Raw genomic sequence first — 22,598 nt, 5'->3', positions numbered from 1 at the left:
GCAAAGGGGTTTTTGCATTTGATAAATGGTGGTCAAAATAATTTAGCGACCCTTACATAACTAAAGCACTTATTACAACATTAGTTAGGCCAATATTATAATATGGCTTAGTAATCTGGAACCCGCATTATCAAGTTCATGCAGACAGTCTCGCATCAATACAAAAACAATTTTTTCTATTTGCCTTAAGAAATTTTCTTTAACTAATCTTCTACCTTATATTAATCGATTAAAGCTTATCAATCTTCCAACTCTTGCTAGTCGTAGGGAGATGCTTGGTGTAATATTTCTGACAAAACTTTTAAATGGATCAATTTCGAGCCCATTACTTCTGAGCGAAGTGAACTTTTGCATTCCCTCTCGTACATCGAAACACTTCAAACCTCTTCTGCTCAAAAAATGTAGAACGAAATTCGAACAAAATGAACCTTTTCGGCGTTTATGCCAAGATTATAACTCTCACTCAAACACATTTGATCGCTCAGACTCACTTTTCTCTATAAAACATATTGTTTTTACTTCTCTTAATAATTAATGTATAATACGTTTGCTTCTGTTTTCTTTAAGTATTACGCTTGGTTGATGAAATCTCTTCTGTAGTTGAGTAGTCTGAGATCGCGACGCTTGACAAACCGCTGCACATCAAAGACTCGGCAAAAACAAAAAAAAAAAAAAAAAAAGTTATTATATATATATATATACATATATATAAATCGATAGCGTGAACAGGATTAGCCTGGTTGCATTGGGCTACTAGAGGGCACCGCTGTGCCACGACGCCCATAAAAAAAAACAAACAAATACTTTCTTGGCCGGATTCATACTTTCGCAAACATGGCTAAGCCAATGGCTATTAAAGATACCTTATTTTTGAATCGGTATTGACTAAGTACTACCTCCAGCTTTGGCAAAACAGACCACAAAGCTTTTCTTTCTTTCCTCATGGAATACCAACAAAATTTCAGTTATCTCTAAAGATACTTTCATTTAACCCTTTTCTTTAAAACTGCTTTAATTTGTATTTTTCATTTTTATTAGTTATGCTACAAGCAAGGAGCCACTCAACAATGACCAAACTTCAACAAATAGCGCTTCGTTTGCAACATATGAAACCACCAACAAAAAGGGACAATTGCCAAAACTACAAATATGTATAGTAGTACATTTACAAAGATTACATAGATTTTTTTTATTTTTCTTTACTGTTTTTGTGAGCTTACAAGTAGATTTTTTATGCAAACGACTTTTGTGGTAATTTGCACATGCAAGTGCTTTAATACCACACATGCACGTATATGTACATATTTAGAAAACCTTAGCGCTATTCACCCCCGAGGAGAATAAGGCCGAGCTTTTCTTGAAATTTGCCACGTGCTTCCTTTTAATTTAGTTTTATTATAAGCTTACTATCAAGAGTGAAATATTATTATCAAGTTATCGGTTTGTTATCGCAGAGTAATTGGCTTCGTACTAGTATTTTATCGGCTTGTTATCGACGGTTTACAGCTATGTCATCGATTTTATATTGAGGTAGTATAACAAACCGATAAGTTGTCGATAAAAAATCGAAAACGCCCCGATAAGAAACTAGTAAAATTTTTAGAAGAAATAAATAACTCTTCCATTCAAAGGCTCTTTTTAAATCAATAACTTTTCGATAACAAACCTGTATATTTTCGATTAATATGAGATAGCAAATCGATAATTTTTCTATGACATTCGTTAACACGCTGACAAAAAACTGGTGTTACACCGATAAAAATTCGACAAATTTCCGATTTATTCCTGATAAAATATAGGGAATTTTCCATTAATTATTGATAAATTTTCGATAATAAATCGATAGCTTTTTAATAACACATCGATAACCTTTTGATTATATATCGATATTTTTTTGATGATAAATCAATAACTTTACGATGAAATTCGATAACGCGCTGACAAAAAACTCGTGTTACACCGATAAAAAATCGATAACTTTCCGAATTATACCTGATAAAATATCAAAAATTTTCCATTAATTATTATAACTTTTCGATAGTAATTCGATAGCCTTTTGATAATAATTCGATAAATTTTCGATAATTTGTCGATATTTTTTAAATGAAAAATCAATAACTTTTCGCTAAAATTCGATAATGCGCTGACAAAAAACTCGTATTACTCCGATAGCAAAACGATAAATTTCCGATTTATTTCTGATAAAATATCCAAAAATTTTCCATTAAATACTGAAACTTTTGGTTAGTAAATCGATAGCTTTTTGATAATAAATCGATAACTTTTCGTTAGTATATCGATATTTTTTCGATGACAAATTAATAACTTTTCGATTTTATATCGATTTGTTTTTAAAACAACTCAATAAATTTTCGAAAACGAATTGGCAATTCTCTAGAAAAACAAATCGGAAATTTATCGATAGTAATTCAACAACCTCTTCATAAAAAGTCGATAAATTTTCGATTAAAGGTGATTAAAAAATCGACAGCACGTCGCTATCCTTTGTTATCGATAGTAAATTTATAACATATTAATATGAAATTGGTAAACCTCTATACATCATCGATAATACACCTACACACACGCTAAAACCGGTCGATAATAAAGCGATAACTCATCGATGTCAAACCGTTATGAGACCGTTTCACTCATATCTACTTCCCATGTACATTTTTGGCACACTGCACTGCGGTTACGCTTACATTCTGTATTCCCCCATACAGTAAGAAACTCCTACACATTACGCCTACATTTACATTCTCCCATGTGTCGTATCACTTCCAAGGACTACGCTTAAGCTTAAACTTACATTACGCTTACATTCAGGCTTCGCGTATAATGTGAGCAAAGATTTTTACACATTAAAAGTTTGTTTCTAATTTTTTGATATTGCTTTACATGGGACCTAAACTCAGTAACTCTTGTTTTGGTAAGCATAGCATGCTACCACCACACCACGATGGCCGCTGCACATACAAACACGCATGATATGGAATAAGTACACAAACAACAGTAAATAAATCTCTGAATGTATTTAGAAAACGACAGCTGCTGCATTGGTTTGGAAGTTTTTTGGTGAACTGTAGCACGTTAAAAATATTGAAGAATGAAAAGAACACATACATACATCCCCATATTTAGCTACACACTCATAAACGCATGCAGGCACTACGAACTGTGTGTGTATGTTGCATGAAACGTTCATAGACTGCTTGCCAATATTACTGCCAGCGGCTACATACCAGGAGATAGTAAGAATGCAAGCGGGAATTAGGGCTTCAAATACATACATACTTCCTTATTACTAAGCATATTCATAGTGGTCTGAAGCTTTAGATAGATACTAGAGAGAACGAATCAACTAACATGCATATTTGTATGTAGGTAACAAACAAATCACAGCAAAGGGATTTTGCCATTTACAATTTTCTTGTTGGTGCCTTTATTGTTACTCTGCTTCCCAGTTAATTTTTTTTTTTCAAACACAGTCAATCTTTTTCATGCTTCTCTTCACTTCTATTGGCTTTTTTCTAAAAATATTTTGTGTTGCTGTAACAGTCGTTACTGTTGCACAAACGGTAATCGAGATTTCCTTTTCAACATTTTTTTTTTGGTTTAGTATTTTTCATAAAGATTCATATGTAAATGAATTAACTTACATATGTGTTGGTTATGTTTGCAGTGTGTGTATGTGTGGGCCTTTGATTTGCACATTTTTTCAATTTTCTCCCAACGTATCCAAGGCAGATACATACCCAGAAGTTATGGATGTGGAGAAGATCTATGCGATAGTATATGCAGGGGTACGGAGAGGATTTTTCCTGCAATACCCGAAGGGGTACAACCAGTTTACGTAAGAACATAAAGAAGAGTAGAAACAGAATCTGTTCGAGGTTACTCCCAAGCGTTTAAAGATGTTCCGTCACGACGGAATCACTCCAACCTATATAGAAAGATCAAAATAAGCTTCATACTATGCGTACTCCATTGCGGCTCATCCTAGGTAATCGCATTTTTTGCAGTGTACCTTCAAGTATAAGCGCATGAATAAATTTTGTATGCGGATATTTTTGTATTCGTAAGCATAAAAGTGGAGAATTTTTTAGAACTCGAGCTTTTAAATTTCTGCAATTGCTATAGTGACTAAACGTAAGTCAGTAGACACGGAACTGCATGGGATAGGTATAAGCGAAAAGAAAGCCTTAGAATGAAAGAATTACCCCAAAGATATCTTCTTAGACATTTTCGGGGCTTTCTCATTAGATATATTTGCAGCAATTGTAAAGCTCAAAAAAGAAAGGATCTCAAAAAATCCCAAATGCTGTTAATCCTTGGCATAACGGTTTGCTCTGAAAACAACCTTGAAGGCTGCACTACAAAGCATTCTGCACATTCCACTTGCAGAGCTGGTGGCAAAGAACATAGCGATAACAATTGCAATGAGACTCAATGCCATGGGGCGACTTGAGCGACACCATACGCCCATAGTAGCATAGCGTCATCAAATATTTGATGGATAGACTCTCTACTTGCCTACCTGCTCTTAGATGGGTCTCTTAGGGTCGCGATATTGGAGAAAGATTGTTGCAAGGGCGCTTAAACGGTAAAAGAGGCGATACGCATGTATACCGATGGTTTCAAAGTAAAGAAACGAGGAGGTTCTGCGGTATACTGCATAGTTTTGGAAATAAAAATCCTATAAGCTGCCAGGTCAGTGGCTAGTCAATGTTTACAACTAGGGCAGCGGATGAGCTAACTAAACAGCGCGCATTGCTTGAAGCTGTATCGAAGATGTTCCAACCAAATAGGGCGAGATTAAAACAATGGAAAAAGCTGCACACGACTGACCGATCAGTGAAGGCGTGGAACCAACGCAAACTGCAAACATCATGTGTGAGTCTTTAAAACTTAGAATAACTCGTGATGGGTATTCTCATTGGAAACTGCTTTCTTGCGTCAAAGAGCTAATTCTTGGAAGACACTTTCCACTTATGACATATGCAGTGGCATCTGTAAATTTGACGGGTCCTACAACGAACCGTATGAGCAGTGTTTTGATGGCAAGCGTCCACAGCATGCATCGAATATTGCTGCTTTGACGTATTTTTTTTTTACTTTTGCATTCTACTTATTTCTCACCGCCAACTCCTCAAGTCATGCTCTTTTAGAGGGTCATATACACACAATAACAAGATTATGTCTGTGTATATGAATCCAATTGAATAGCATAAGTTTTTGTCAATATACGTCAAACATAACAGCAAAGTAACACTGCTGGCGATTTGCTTTTAATTGCAGTTCGTAAAGCTTTCCATGTTCAATACTGATTGGTATGTTTTTTAAGCAAAAAGAAACACGCATACATAGAAAACTACCAAAAAAATATAAAGCCATAAAAAGCGTTGTTTTTAAGGCTAACTTAAAGCAAAACGAAAAAATCCAAAGCAACTAAGAAATATTTTTCATAAACATGTCTTCAACAAATGTCGAAAGCATAAGCAGCGGGCGAAAATGAATAAAAAAATTCAGTATGCTAGTGCTCCTAAAAACAGGCAATCTATTTTTGTAAAGATTTCAGTCTTCAGTGTTTTTGCAAAGCTTTTTTCTTTTTTTTTTTTACTTACAATTTCATAACTCAATTTTTTTTTCTTTTGCTTCTATTTTTATTATTTTTATGCATCTTTCATGCTGCCCATTTTCTGTCGTTGCTTTTTGTGCTACCGTCTATTTTGTTTTGCTATCGACTAATTATAAAATATTTGATTTCCCTTGGTAGCATAGCGTGATGATGGAAAAAATGGCAGCGGTTTGCGAAAGTTGACAGGTACCTTTCAATTGCTTTAGTTGATTGCTATGTCGCTTTCGTTTTTATTTTTGTTTTTTTTTTTTGTATTTGCATTACGCGGTATTTTGGGCATGAGAGAGCTGAGGGAGTTGGGTTGTTTATGTAGCAGCATTAGCATTTATTGAGTGATGAAATATTGAGCTGAAAGGAAGACTAAGCCAAGCAATTGTCAAAGCGCTATTTCTACTCCAATGGGCGTAGTATCAAGAATTGCAATGTCCTGCAATATCCTGCAATTTTACTTAAAACATTCACTGTCAGCTTATAAAAGTAGGCAAAGTCAATCAGAGATTTATATACCACAGAGGTGATTAAGGATAAGCTTCTATCCCAGTTAGTGGTGTGCCAGTGCTTTTTCAGTTTTTCCTTTAAATTGCCGGACCTACGTATTGAACTCATGGACTACAGAGTCTCCGAACGATAGCTGCTAAGGCGTATGTGATGAACTTGCTAATACCCTTTTCATTCCAAAAAAAAAACGTTCGAAGGGCCAGTTAAACCACGCCGGAGAGGCGACCCCGTTTTGAAAAGAATGCGTAAGTAGTGAAGTTCGATATGTAAGTAACTTCAAAAGATATAAATAATTTTGGGGCTTTTGAGAAAATAGATGCCGACAGATTCTGTTTTATTTTCGACTTATTATCCAGAGCAGGTTATCATCCTTTATTTTCTTATTGGCGTGATATCGATTATGTCATCGATTTTATACCCGTTTCGTAACATACCGACGAGTCTTCGAAAACAAAAAAAAAATATCGATAACACATCGATAAGAAACAATTGTTGAAGTATTCGATAATTCCTCGATTTGTTATCGATAACATTTCGATAAAAAATATGTAACTTGACGATAAATTTCGATTGCTTTCCGAAAACTTCTTAATAAAATATCGACAATTTTTCGATAAATTATTAAGAGCTGTTCGATAGTATCTTTTCGATTTCGATATCTTTTCCATGATAAAACAATAATTTTTCGATAACGAATTGGTCACAACCACCTATTTATAAGAAAACGATAGCTTTTCGATAAAAAATCTAGATAACTTTCGATATAACAGTCAAAATAACTTTTTGGTTAAAAATAAATAACATTTTCATAAATAATCGAAAACTTTCTATTACTAATCGACGATTTTGCTATAACAAACCGTTGAGTTTGCTATAAAAAATCTACAACAAATCGATAACTCTTCTATAACAAATTAATAATTTTTCGATAAGTAACCGATAATATGTCACTATCCTTTGTTATCAATAGGAAATTTAATAAAAATTGGAACAATATCTATACTTCGTCGATAGTAACCCCATAAAAAATGATAACTCGTCCATAAGTACAGATAGATAACACGCCCAAAACCCGTCAAAATACACCAATAAATCATCAATAACAAGCTGTTACTCGTACCAACTTTACCATGTACACTGTTCTACACTATGCACAACAGTGTAGTGCCTACACTAACGCTTACATTCTGTATTCGCCATACAGCATATCAATACTACGCTACGTTCTATATTACCTCATATACATGGCATAACACTACAAAAGACTTACGCTTACGAATACACTTAACCCTTGCTTACTTCCGTAGTCCCCCAAAGAGTGATAAAAGATATTTAGACATCAAAAATTGTCTAAGGTATTGTAAGTTAGTTGTCGCTTAACTTGAGGTGGGAACCATTGGTTAGTTAGGCAATCACACTACCACAACACTACGGTAGGCTGCTTGGCTCATTAAGTTTTGTAAATCTGTGAAGTAGCTTGCTTGAAAAACTAGAAATATTCTCAAAAATACTAATACTTCTTTGCAAAGCCTATTATCGATATATTTGTAACTTTATCGTAATGTACAAAACTTGGTCATTGATTTGCAGTAAATCTTAATTAATGTGGTTTTTGTTTATGAACAAAGCGGATTCAGATTTTATAATACATTTGTATTATAAAGGAATTTTATTACTGTCGAATATCACACACAATCACTTATTCAAAAGCTTATATTTAATTGAAAAGCAAATTAAGCCGACTCCGACCACTACACAGCCAAACACACACATATACAGTAGCGTACAGGAAAATAGCAAGGGCAATTTGTATAAAATTTCGTCCGTGCAGATTTTTGTATTTCCTATAATTTTTGTACAGAATTTTGTTACTTAAACTAATCAAACTAATTTTCAAAATTTCAAACAATTTGATAAAATTTTAGGAAAATTTCTTACTTGTTATTTAAATTTTTCTGAATTTTTGTGAGTTTGGAGTTTTTTAGTCCAATCAGTTTTTAGTCGAATATTTACTCTGAAAATTCGACTAATTTTTGAAAAATTTTTTTCGAATGGTGTTTTATATTTTCGTCAATTGCTTTCTTTTTATATCGAAAACCTGAAATTAACGCAATTGGTAAAGAGCTATAGCTTTCTTAAACTTTAATTGATTGGGCTATAATACTGCATAATCACAAAAATTGAGAAAACTCTTAAACCAATTATCGAAATTTCCGTTGAACTTTCTCAAATTTTTTCGAAAATGTTTTCGAGATTGATTTGCATAGTTTCAGTTACAAAATTCGACCTTTTTCGGCATTTTTGTAAAATGTTGTCCAGTTTTCGAATTGTTTCGAAAACATTTTTGACAACATTTTTAAAAGTTTCAGTTATAAACTGCACAAAACTGCAAACTCAAAAGAATTAATTTCAAAATTCATACAATTTCGAATGTTTTCGAAAGTTCCTTTAAATTTTATGAAATTTTCGAATTTTTCAAAAACGTTTTTGGGATAATTTGCATAGTTTAAGTTGAAAATTTTATGAAGTTTTTAAGTTGTTCAAAACTTTCTCAAAATTTTTTTTAAGTTTTCGAGTTTTTTTCGAAATTTTTTTGACATTGGTTTGCATAATTTCAATTATCTTAAAAAAATTTTCTGTTGACGACATTTGATAAAAATTGCTACTGCTATTTTTCTATGCGCCGCTGTAGGTATTTATGTTTGTAAGAAAGAACTTACTGCCAACAAAATTTGTATTTCGTATACGCCTATAGAAAGGCCTGAAATATCTAACTAAGTGTAAGTAAAAGAACAAAATCATATATTTCACACCTTTGACTTCCACGCCTACAAATTGACATGTTTAAGACATTATCAGTTAGTAACATGCAGCCAACACATAAGGCAAGTAGTGGTAGTCATTATAAGAGCAGTGGTAAAAAGTTTGAATATTTAGAAACAATGTCTATGAACGCACCCAATAGCATGAATACAAACTAAAATTGTGAGAAGTGGAAAAATGTATTTACCTCTATGTTGAGGCGAGTAACCAGCAAGTAGATATCAAAACTCCCTGAGCTCAGTGATTGTTTTAATAATCAAAATGCAGGACAAAAGCATTAAAGTAAAAAGGTGGACATGAGGCAAATGAAAATGCTGAAAGGTGCAAACAATGTGGTTCCAAAAGTGCTGAGTGATGACAGCAGTGAATATTGGCAAGAGATACTTTCAACACCTTGCAAAATAAAATTGGACTAGAAAAGATGCAGAGAGCTGAACTTATAGTAGAGGGGAAAGAAGTAAGAAGTAAATACTTTATTTTGAGGTGACGAATTCTGTTCAGGCACAGCACTGTGCATGGCCGAAGCTCGTTTACTAAGATTTTTGTTGTCGGTTTAAGAGCAAACAAAAAGGATTATAATGTTTGATGGACATGTCTCGCCTTACACACACAGTCGTTATATCAAAACGTCGACTGTTGTTGTTGTCTTAGGTGTTTGCACCTACACTTCATGCTGGGTAACAACTGGCAACGTTTCGGATGCTAATTCAAGCGGCGAATATTTCCTCCTCTTAACTTAAGGACATGGCTAAATTAACTGTTACGAAGACTCACAATGGTGTTGGTTAGTGCTCAATGTTAAATTTTATTAATTATAATTCAATCATCAAAATACAAAGTATTATATTGTAACTCAGTATTAAAACCTGCAGATCCAGTCGGTTTGGTGGTTGAGATGAGAGAGAGAAAAAAGAACGAAAACAGTTGGCAAGCAATCGAAAACAGCTGTTCACCGTAGATATGTTTAAAGGCTTCCGTGTCATCATGAAAATATGTACTGGCCACACTTGCAATTATTCTTAACATTAACTCAGATCGTCATCTTGATCATTTTTGTATACGTATTGGTGAGTTTATCTCTTCTTCTTTAGGGACTTACAATTTTGAGATTGGAACCAAGAAGAACTAGAGTTTTTCTGATGGAAATTCTGAGAATAAGCACCCTGTTGGCATAGGGGCTTGAAATATATCCACTTCAGGTATGCCTATTGGGCTGGGTCGATTTGTATGGCGGAAAGTTAACCGATATCGCGCCATCGATTTTTCGATAGGACTTGGGCTCAGGAAAAAATAGTTCCACTACGCATACCCAAAAAAATAATAAAACAATTTTTTTTTTTTTGTTTTTAAAAAACTGTTATCGCCAACGTTTTTAGCGGAAATTTTTGGGTCGGAAGGGTATACATATGACAATTTTTTTTAGTAGGTCAACCAAAAACCAAATCAAAGTCTCCCACCATATGTCTCAAAAATTTGCTGGACTGGTTTGCGGTCAAACCAGCTAACGAACATGGCTAAATTAACTCAGATCGTTATCTTGATCATTTTTGTATTGGTGAGTCTTCTTTTTTAATGACTTACAATTTTGAGATTGGAACCAAGAAGAACCAGGGAAAAGAAAAGTTAGTAAGAGGACCCTCTCACATTAAAGTGTATTATTGGGAATGAACTAGCCCTTACGAGCATTTGTCGACCCGAAGGCAGTTCAAGAGTTTTCCTGAAATATACCCGCTTCAGGTATGCCTATTATAAGAGGTGACTTAAATACCCAAAATTATTCAAGGTACACAGCTCATCAAGGGGTCTCAGCGCAAGCTCTATCTTCTCTAACCTGATTGTCAAACTCACCTATCTGTGGAAAACATGTTTGTTAATTGACCGAGGCTCTGGTGACCCCAAATTTTCCATCGAACCGTGGTGTGTGGAAGCAGAATTATTCAGAAGGTTCAATGTGCTCATTTTAAATCGTTCTCGGTATGGCCGGTCTTGTACCTTAATGGTGCTTGTTATCGTATTAGGTATAAAAAGTCCTATATAGAATAAAAGTTTTAGTTACACACACACACATGTCTAACGGGTACAATCACCATTAAGTATCACTCTAACGCACTTCCAAATTCTTCCACTAACCTGCCTGCAGTCAAACACAAGTCTTTAATTATTATGCATGTCAAAAACCTGCTATTCTTACCACATAATCAACCAAACGGCAACATGAAATATTGGTGCATACATACATATATGTACTCATTCCTACCAAAAGAATATGTAACGCCCCTCTTCTTATGCAATAAATGATCAACGTAAGCAAATTTAAACTTTAACGCTGTGTCTGGCATTTATGAAATCCTTTTATCTATGCAATGCACAACAGAATTTCAGCAAAGAATAGAGCAGTACTATTAGCAACATAAACAACCACATTGGCAACAGCAACAGTAAAAATAACAACTACAACTCTAGCAATACATCAAAATTTTGCAAGAAACGTGGTGCTATGCACTTAATTCATCTCAAAGACAAACATGTCATGGCAGCCAGAGTTGCTGAGCCCCAACTGAGCCTTCAGTTTCTCCAACTAAAGATCTTTTAGATAAGTAACAGTTTTTCTGACATAAGATACTTCTTGATTAAAGAGCGTTCATTTACCTGTTTTTCTTCAATAATGTTTGTAATGCTGAAAGGTGTTCATTTGAAAAAACAAAAAATAAGGAAGATTTGGAGATTCTTTTGAAAATCTACAAAGAAGTGAAGTAAGATGTTCCCAGCTTATAGTGGTTACTTTTACAGTATTCAATTTATATCCCTGAATAAAGACGTGGCTTAAAAGGTGTGAATGAAGCGACTCTATTTATGATGGCAAGTCCCTATTTTACCTCTTTTTAAAACGCTAATATTAGCTTCACTTGTATGTATATTTGTTTGTAACTCTCTAGGCTAGGCGCGCAAAAGAGAGTTTGATATAAGTCGCTACAAAACGAGTTGTGCTTAACCGCTTTATCGTTTTTTACCAGTTGTATGACTTTGAAAAGCTTGGTCCCGCGATTGTCGTCTGAGTTGGTTGGTTGGTTGCTTGGAGTGGCGAGTCCCAATTTACTCCAATTAACGCTCATGCGCCGTTTTTATACCACAACTCATGAGTTAACCAATGAAAGGTTGTTGTACGAAGACTGATAAGAATTTTCAAGCCCCTCCTGGAAACCCGCCCCCTATATCCGTCCCGTGGAGTTTATAAATTTGAGAAGCTCCTTCCTTCCTTGAGTTTTAGGAGGCTTGCAGCTGCGACAGGAGGTATTGTGGTCCAGTCCCATTAATGCCGCATGTACCCCAATTGTATAATGCCTCGTGAGCACCACAACTTCTCTGGATATATCCCTTCTGTGCATCTTATGGTTAGCTATAGATCGGTTTTCGTTATATAATGGCCACATGCTCTTGGAAACTCTACAAAACCGCAACCGCTTCCACCTATTGTTGGCCTCGCTCAACCAGTGCTGGGAGATGCGACCCTTAATAAGTCCTAGGGGTACAAGGACCTCCTTCGCTCCTGAGACATCAAGACCCGCTCCACGCCGTGCCAGCTCATCCACCATCTCGTTACGCTGTATGTTTCGATGCCCCAGCACCTATATCAGAGTAACGATCTACCGCCAGAATCATGGCGCTCTCCCTACACTGCCAAACCACGTTTGATGTAAAGGCAGTCTGGCTAACTAAAAAAATCGCTACCCTTTTTTGGATTCAGGATCGGCTTCGCCAACTTGCTCGCTGGTTACCGTATGGCCAATATCCTTCTTCAGAGACTTTCTCCGGTCTTTCACATTTTCTGTTGGTTTAGTGCTCTTTGGTTGGAGACAACGAGTACCTTAATGTGTCAAGTGTCCATATTTAGCACAACTGTGAAGTCAGTCAACCTTAATCCTTTCGTGTTTAATCCGAGTTTCTCTATTTTATTTTTTTTTCTTTGGGCTAAGTGGATCTCAAGTGTAAAGCACAACCCGGCACGACAAGAACTAAAGACCCGTCGATCATTCATCAGATACTTTTCGGGTGATAAGGTTCCTTCGTTATAACCAAACGCTTCTTATTACTCGTTTACCAAGCTCTCACATTATTTGGGTTGTTTTTTGGTGGTCCCATGGTACCCGAGAGTTAGGGTGTATACATGGAACCCTAGTAGCCAAAAAGGAAATTATGATAAATCAGCGGGTGCCGTAATCCATGCATCGCTGAGTATTAAAGATTTTGTGATAATTCAAATAATATTATAGAAATAGTGAAATACTTTGTGTATAATAATGATTTACTTGGAACTTTAACTGTTCTGTTTGTCCAAATCAAATTGTCGTAATAACAAATTCCATTTTTTTCTTTCAGGTAAGGACTCAACGCTTATCAATGCTATCATCAACAAATTGACCAAATAAATTTTTAAAAAGGGTTTGAAATGTCTATGAACTCATATTATCCATGAAATATTTATAATTAATTATTGTTTTTGTTTTTATCGGCCTATTGATAATGATTCAAGGTTTCAATTATATAAAAATAAAAAAATAACAATTATTATCATTAGAAAAAAATTATTGTTCTGGTTATAATTAACTTAAAGAAAACTTATGAGGATTCGATTTAAAAACAGTTTATCCTTAGATAAGCTACACTAACGGCGGTTTTGACAAATATTACACAATTTTGTAAACTCATACCTTCTCGGTACCATGTGAGGACACATAAGAATATTTTGTAAAAGTGAGCATATTAACGGTCATGGTCGTGAAACTTAATTTGTTATTGCTTTTGATTCAAATGTTCCAGAATATTGAAAAGGGTCTTAGTTCCGATTACCCTATGACGAATCAATATGCTTAAACTTGAGCTTTAAAGACTGTGCGACACCCCTTAACAATTCTTCATACAAAGCTCTGTTATAAGAAATCATATCATCATTTCATACTCTAATAAAATATGATGTTGTTATCATCAACTTATCATTACAATGATATGTCATATCAATTTATTACATAATTTCGCCGCCTCAAAATATTGTGGCAATCAATCTGATCTTATCTCAGATTCTCTTTATTAAATTATACAGTCGGCTTCTTATATCATGGCATCAGTCCTGGTGTATGAAGCCACATTTAACACTTCATCTGTTTTCATTCAATCACAACGGCTTAAACATCTTAATTTTTAGTACCGCTTTTTCAAATCGCTTAATTCAATCACATCGTATCATATCAGATCATACTGTGATTTTTACACGTCAGTAATCTTTCATTTAGTTGTAACAAAGTAAGTTCTACTTTAGTGATCTTCTTATAACACTACACCATAATATCATTATTTCTTATTCTCATATTAAAACATATTCTCATATCACGTCACGTCAACACATTATCACATCAATATTACATATATGTACATTGTGTCATTTTATCACATCATATCTCTCAGGTTTTCTCCATTAAAATTAGTAAAACTAATCAAGTAAAAAGTCGATAAAAGCCAACACAGACATTAAGTCACATCTGAGTAAGCAGTAAAAGTTTTTGTCACTTTTTCTCATCGTTAAGCTAAGCTAATCATATCATCATATCACATCACACAATCCATGTTTCACATTAGTCTTAATTAATTTACTACCCATGCTATTACATCACACGGCCGTTGAGTTGTACTAGTAGCGAGCTCCGATTACCACACCAAGGGTCCTGGGCTAAAATCCCGGTAAAAGCTGCATCAGAAATTTAGAAAAAAATTTTTTCAACTTTGTAAATCAAGTTTTCTAAGAGGGGTAGCCCCTCGGCAGCAACTTGGGACATTCTCCGTAGGTATTTCTGTCATGAAAAGCTACGCGGTGAGAATTCATCTGCTTTCCAACGACAGCTATAGTATGTATTTAATATGTATATAACAATAACTAAAAAGGTGCAGTTATAAGTTGGAAGGAAAGCGCGGCCAAAATCTCCTCGAAGTTACGTCACGCCCAGTATATATTTATTTTTTATGACATCAATAAAAAATTTATATGATAAAATTTTAACCCACCATTTCGGCAGAGTATGGTCACATTCATCTTATTTTTTCACATTTTTTATTATTAAATAATAAGTGCGGCATATCATATCATGACATCAGTCATACAGTATGAATTCACATCTGATATTTTCCAGGTTAATCTTCATTACTGCTTATTTAAGTAATAATAATATTTGATTTACTTTTTTATTAAAGCCAAAAATTTAAGGTCAAAGTTGACTTTTTTGCAAAAATTAAAAAATTACTATTAAATATGAACTTTGATTTTAAAATTCATAACCGATACTATCCCAGTACAGGAAAATCAATCTTAGTGCTTCATCCTATGCAATTGCATTCCACGCGATTTCGAAATTTTTCCGGCAAAAGTTCATTACCCTTAATGAAATAATAAAAGTTTTTCGATAATTTTTATAATTCGAAAAATTCTAAGATCAATACAATAACAAAGCATTGAGCATTTATATTATCATCACAAACAATGTGGCAACAACATTTTGACACTTGCACAATGTCACAGCGGAAGCGGCTAGCTGTAGAGCTGAAAACTATAGCAACCGACGCGCCAATTATGGCAACTATGGCGCGACAAAATAGTCAACTAACCAAGCAGCTATTTTGACGTGCCACAAGAGACAACAGAAAACAGTGTGGTTAGTAAAGGTATCTATCGTGCATAAATATGTCCAACTACAAATATGTGTCTCATATTTTACTAGACGCTTTTTCTTGAAAAGGTGTAGAGCTAAGTACAAAAGCAAATGTGGAAATGAGGATAGCGGTATGGTATGTTTGTATGTCACATAAATACACTCCGTATTCATTATTTGTCAATGTCAATTCGGACAAATGCCGTTGCTAGCTCGCGCTAATTTTATGCAGAAAGCATACGCAACTTAGCAATGATGGAGGTTTGTGGGTAGTTGCATTTACCAATCTGCTAGAGCTCTTCAGCGACTTGGACAGTGAAAATTGCAATACTTTGCGACAGAGAAACCCAGTTTGGCGTTCACGTATGGTATGCAGCAAGTGCAAAGCCATTGTTTGGCATGCAACAAATGTGCGCTATTGGAGCGCGCATTTCCCAACTGCTTTCACCTTCATAGCTTTTTTTGTTCATTTCGCAAAATTGCCTGCATGTGATGTGTTTGCTTTTGTCAAAATGGAAATGAAGAAAATTATGAAATGTGAATGTACGTAGATAACAGAAGTAGATGTGTTTCTATACAGTGTGTATGTGTGTGTGTATAAATGGAGGAAAATAAAGAGAAAAATGTATTAAAAACGCTTACTCCAATCTGGGGTCATCAAAGCGTTGTCTGCTTAATAAATAGAATTCGTCATGGCTAGGGGAGGTTGATATTTTGGCTGGAGAAGCTATTAATTACGCTGGTAATCCCTTAAAGTCAATAAACGTGGTTGATGGGGATCTGTAAAACCCCGAAGAGACATGAAAGACTCTATGGGGACTATTTCCACTTTCGCTTTTATCAGATAGGTCATACACGGAAATGTGTGACGCGCTCGTCTGGTCTTCGGTAACAATTCGATAATTTTACAAAAAATAATCGATGACCTTTTTTTAATAAAAATAAATAAATGTAAGGCGCGATAACCTCCGAAGAGATTTTAGGGCAAGCTTCTCTTTAATTTTTCGAATAAAAGTCCATAGACTTTCGATAACAAATTTACAACACGCCGATGGCAAACTGGAAATCTGCGTAAAAAGTCGATAATTTTTCGATGATATACTGGTAACTTTTTTTGTTATTGATAAATATTCGAAAACTGTTTGATAATAAATTGATAAATTTTCGATACCAAACCGATAACTTGTCTGTGAAAAATTGATTGCTTATCGACCCATGTAACATCTGTTATCGAGATCAAGTTAAAGCACTTCGAAAACTAATCGACAATTCATCTTCGATAATGAATCGTTAACAAAGCGATAACTCGTCGAAAATGAATGGATACCACGACCTTACTCAGTCGATAACAACCCATAAGCTCGTCGGTAGCAAACCGTTTATACTTGGATAATAAATTGATAACACTCCTCGCGATTTGGTTCCGGCCTAAATAGTAAGATGTCGTAAAAGCTCAACGTTGAGAAGAAGGTGAAGAAGGCCTCGACGGCACTTAATGCATGAAAAATAATGCTGGGCGTATGTGGGGTCAATCGCTAATAGGGTATTTACAGCGATTATAAAGCCTATCCTATACTATGGGGTCCTTGTTTGGTGGGCGATGACACAAACAAGAACCCATCTGAAAAAATGAGGTGTGTGGGCTGTCTATGTTTAGCATAACGGGACCCCTAAAAATAACTCTCGACTGCTGCATTTCATGCCCTTCTGACATTCCAGCTGTAGACCTGGTGGCGAAGAACAACGAGACTCATTGCCTCGGAGGCCATAGTAATAGAGCGTCATAAAATATTGGATCAAAAGACTACCTTGTTCCTTTTCTGCGCTTCTATAGGTCTATTGGAGCCACAATGGAGGTAGAAGGATGGTGCAAGAACGCTCAAATAGCAGACGAGGTGCGCGTAACCCGATTGTTCTAAAGAAAAAAACAAGTAGGATCTGCGATATTTTGGCCCGATCCGGAAAAAAGTACATCCTAGAGGTAATTCATGATCGTCAAAGCAGGAAAGGCATGGGCCCAATAACAGGATTGTAAAGTGTCAAATTTCATGTGGAGCTCTTAGAACCTTAGAATAAAAATTTACTCTTTTAATTGAAAAGAAGAGAAAGAGAAAACGATGGAGCATATGTTGTGCTGCAGTGCTTCGCCCCATCAAATAGGTTTCAACGATCACAAATTTGCATCAATATCCTCTAACTAGAGTCCAAGGAAACTTGCTGTTTCATCCGGGGTGGACCATAGTGAGAGGGGTATTAGAGGCGTTGGTTCTACATTACAATTGAAGAGATGGTTGGTGTCATGTAGGGTGATATGTGGGGGTTGATTCTAAATAGGTAAGGGTTTAACCTGTTACATTACACAGACCGAAGTTGAGATAGAGTGACGCGCGTTTCCCTAGGGCGAGTGCGATCCTCTTTTGCTTGTTCTGGGTATTTTTCTTTAAGTACTGGATTCGCCGGGCAATTCCTGGCATAGAGGTGCGACGCCTGTTTGTTGATGTCACTGAGGACTTGCTTGTGCTCTTTTGCTTTATACGGCTGTGTTCTCAGGTGCCGTATTTCCTTATAATGCTTACGAAGATGATCCCTTATACTCCCGGGTGTGGCTTCATCAATCAGATATCTGCTGGGACGCCCAGGTTTCTGGGTATTCAACATAACCTGTTTGTTCAGATTCAATTTCTCTCCCTAATGGGGAGTACTCTCGCCTCATTGTGTAGGTGGTGTTCTGGGGACATAAGAAGAGAGCCCGTAGCGGTTCTGAGGCAGTTCTTTAGCAGGCCTGTATTTTCTTCTAGTGAGTAACCTTTTGGCTTGCCGAACATATAGGGGACGCGTAGCTTGCAATCGGTCGGATTTGAGGATTTTATTACGGCTCTGGATTTTAGGAACAATAGCGTTTGCTTGCTCTCCAACATGTAGATCCCGATCTAACGCCACACCCAAGATTTTAGGATGTAAGACAGTCGGTAGCGTGTTGCCATCGGCGTGGATGTTCAATATGGTCGACATTTGGAGCGTTCTTGTTTTAAATAAGATCGCCGATGATTTGGTCTTTTACGATGTCAGATTTCGCGTGGCGAAGAAAATGGAGATACCGGGAAGATAGCTGTTTATTTTGTTACAAAGCTCATCGATGTGTGAGCCTGGTGCTGTGGCCATTATTGTGCAGTCATCGGTGTAGGCAATTACTCCTTCTGGTGGTGAAGGTAGCTTCGATATGTAGAAGTTAGACAGAAGTGGGGATAGGACACCACCCTGTAGCACCCCTTGTATAATTCTTCTTGTTTTGGATGTTGTGTTCCTCAATTGAACCGATGTTTGCCGACCAGACAGATAATTTGCGGTCCACCTTTTGAGACTTGCGGGAAGGATAACCTTTCCAGGTCTTGCAGTAACGTGCCGTGGTTGACCGTATCAAAAATTTTGAAAGATCTAACGCAACGACTGCTCTCCCATCGTGGAGGTTTTGATTTAATCCGCTACAACCCATATTTTGTGGTCGTGCCCTGCGCTTGCCTGGCCAGGACTTCAGCTATAAGGAGTAACAAAGCTATCAGATTTTGAAGCAGCAAGTGATGGGACCTGCCGAGGGCTCCTTTTATTAGCCAAGTGCGCAAGAGTTGTTTTATAACATTGGTCCTGTTCTTTGATAGGTTTTTTCTGTTTGGCTGTAGCAAAAAAAAAAAGCTAAAAAAGCCTTGTAGTACTATGGAGTCAAAAGGTCCATCTATCTTTCCATTCAATGTTTGAGATTTTCCTTTAAATATCATCGATATATCTAGTGGCCTCCGTTTATTTCCACTAACTTGATTTGATGTTTTATTTCTCTTATATGAAAGCTACAATGTACTTTGATCCCACATTAAGCTACAATTTAGTAAATACTTACGCTTACATTCTGTATTCCATACATTCCACTTCCAAACGCTACGCTTACAGTAAGACTAAGGTGTAAGGTTGTAGATTTCCCCTCACCGTGGGCAAAGATGCTTACACTTCAAAAGTGTTTCGTCCTTCATCAAATCCTTTTTCATGCTTTGTCAAAACCAAGCTACGTCAGTGTAATACGTTACAAAAAAATTTCATAAAGCTGAATTTGCGCTTGTCTATCTTAGTATTTTTTCTACCATAATTTAAAATTCCCCAATTATAATAACTTTTCACTGCATTTTGAAATGTTTAGCACCTTGCATAGATACTCCCAACTAGCTGGAACAAGGTTTAACCAATATACAGCTTGCAACGCGGCAGGTGTTGCGTTACGCGCATGACATCATTTAAATACATTCCCCTATGCCATTATTATAAAACATTTACATTTTAATTCGTTTTCATCATTTGGCATTTGCTTGACGATGCGACGTGCAACAATTTCGAAAACTCTATAGTTAGATAGCAGTTACCTTTTAACTTGCAACATTCTTTGCTCACTCAACACTTAATATTCACCATTTCTAAACTTCAGCTGTTCTGCGTATCAATGTGATGTCATATCAAGTTAAGCATTTTGGTATGCATTCGTGTCGCAAATGTATGCTTGTTTGTTTGTTGCATGTTGCACGTGCTGATCATTAATAATGATGACACTTGGAAATTAAGTTCAGCGCACGCGGTCATCATGTGATCTGTGAGTTGGTGTAAAATGGGTATATAATATGTTTCAAGGTGGGTTGTGTTCCTAGCAAAAAGGGTGATGACTCTTAGGAAAAGCAAGTTCAACATGTCATGTTTATACATGTTTTTATACTCAGTTGAGCAGAGCTCACAGAGTATATTAAGTTTGATTGGATAACGGTTGGTTGTACATATATAAAGGAATCGAGATAGATATAGACTTCCATATATCAAAATAATCAGGATCGAAAAAAAATTTGATTGAGCCATGTCCGTCCGTCCGTCCGTCCGTCCGTCCGTTAACACGATAACTTGAGTAAATTTTGAGGTATCTTGATGAAATTTGGTATGTAGATTCCTGGGTACTCATCTCAGATCGCTATTTAAAATGAACGATATCGGACTATAACCACGCCCATTTTTTCGATATCGAAAATTTCGAAAAACCGAAAAAATGCGATAATTCATTGCCAAAGGCGGATAAAGCGATGAAACTTGGTAGATGGGTTGATGTTATGACGCCGAATAGAAAATTAGTAAGATTTTGGACAATGGGCGTGGCACCGCCCACTTTTACAAGAAGGTAATTTAAAAGTTTTGCAAGCTGTAATTTGGCAGTCGTTGAAGATATCATGATGAAATTTGGCAGGAACGTTACTACTATTACTATATATGTGCCAAATAAAAATTAGCAAAATTGGATGAAGAACACGCCCACTTTTTAAAAAAAAATTTTTTTTAATTCAAATTTTAACAAAAAAATTAATATCTTTACTGTATATAAGTATATAAAGTCAGAATTCAACTCCAGTAATGATATGATGCAACAAAATACAAAAATAAAAGAAAATTTCAAAATGGGCGTGGCTCCGCCCATTTTCATTTAGTTTGTCTAGAATACTTTTAATGCCATAAGTCGAACAAAAATTTACCAATCCTTCTTAAATTTGGTAGAGGCATAGACTCTATGACGGTAACTGTTTTCTGTGAAAATGGGCGAAATCGGTGGAAGACACGCCCAGTTTTTATACACAGTCCACCGTCTGGCCTTCATCTCGGCCGTTAACACAATAACTTAAGCAAAAACCGATATATCTTTACTAAACTTAGTCCACGCACTTATCTGAGCTCACTTTATCTTGGTAAAAAAAATGGCCGAAATCCGAACATAACCACGCCCACTTTATCTATATCGAAAATTACGAAAAATGAAAAAAATGCCATAATTTTAAACCAAATACGAAAAAAGGGATGAAACATGGTAATTGGATTGGTTTATTGACGCAAAATATAACTTTGGAAAAAACTTTGTAAAATGGGTGTGACACCTACCATATTAAGTAGAAGAAAATGAAAAAGTTCTACAAGGCGAAATCAACAGCGTTTGGAATCTTGGCAGGAATACTGTTAGTGGTATTGCATATATAAATAAATTAGCAGTACCCGACAGATGATTTTCTGGATCACCTGGTCCACAATTTGGTCGATATCGCGAAAACGCCCTCACATATACATCTAAGGGCCACTCGCTTTTAAAACCCTTATTAATACCTTTAATTTAATATCCATATCGTACAAATACATTCTAGAGTCACCCCTGGCCCACACTAATGGCGATATCTCGAAAAGGCGTCCACCTATAGACCTAATGCCCACTCCCTCTTAAAATGCTCAGTAACACCTTTCGTTTGATATCCATATCGTACAAACATTCTAGAGTCACCCTTCGTCCACCTTTATGGCGATATCTCGAAAAGGCGTCAACCTATAGAACTAAGGATTACTCCCTTTTAAAATACTCATTACCACCTTTCATGTGATACCCATATCGTACAAACACATTCTAGAGTCACCCTGGCCCACCCTAATGGCGATATCTCGAAAAGGTGTCCACTTATAGACCTAATGCCCACTACCTCTTAAAATGCTCAGTAACACCTTTCGTTTGATACCCATATCGTACAAACATTCTAGAGTCACCCCTGGCCCACCCTAATTGCGATATCTCGAAAAGGCGTCCACCTATAGACCTAACGCCCACTCCATCTTAAAGTGCTCAGTAACACCTTTCGTTTGATACCCATATCGTACAAACACATTCTAATGGAGATATCTCGAAAAGGCGTCCACCTATAGACCTAATGCCCACTCCCTCTTAAAATGCTCAGTAACACCTTTCGTTTGATACCCATATCGTACAAACATTCTAGAGTCACCCTTGGTCCACCTTTATGGCGATATCTCGAAAAGGCTTCCTTCCACCTATAGAACTAAGGATCACTCCCTTTGAAAATACTCATTAACACCTTTCATTTGATACCCAT

At 36.0% G+C, this 22,598-nt stretch overlaps 1 protein-coding gene across 2 annotated transcripts in view; it reads left to right on the top strand.

The window, feature by feature from the left end:
* LOC137233654 (bromodomain-containing protein DDB_G0280777-like) overlaps positions 1 to 15,838 on the top strand; it is a 765,544-nt gene extending 749,706 nt beyond the window's left edge. For both annotated transcript variants that reach the window (XR_010947521.1, XR_010947522.1), the window contains exon 5: positions 13,340 to 15,838. The gene's annotated coding sequence lies outside the window, so the exon portion shown is untranslated. The remainder of the gene's footprint in view (positions 1 to 13,339) is intronic.
* The last annotated feature ends 6,760 nt before the right edge of the window (positions 15,839 to 22,598 follow it).

Source organism: Eurosta solidaginis, chromosome 5 (genome assembly GCF_040869045.1).
Source record: "Eurosta solidaginis isolate ZX-2024a chromosome 5, ASM4086904v1, whole genome shotgun sequence".
Lineage (NCBI taxonomy): Eukaryota > Metazoa > Arthropoda > Insecta > Diptera > Tephritidae > Eurosta > Eurosta solidaginis.
Note: the sequence above shows the minus strand (reverse complement) of the source record. Positions and strands in the feature narration are given on the sequence as shown.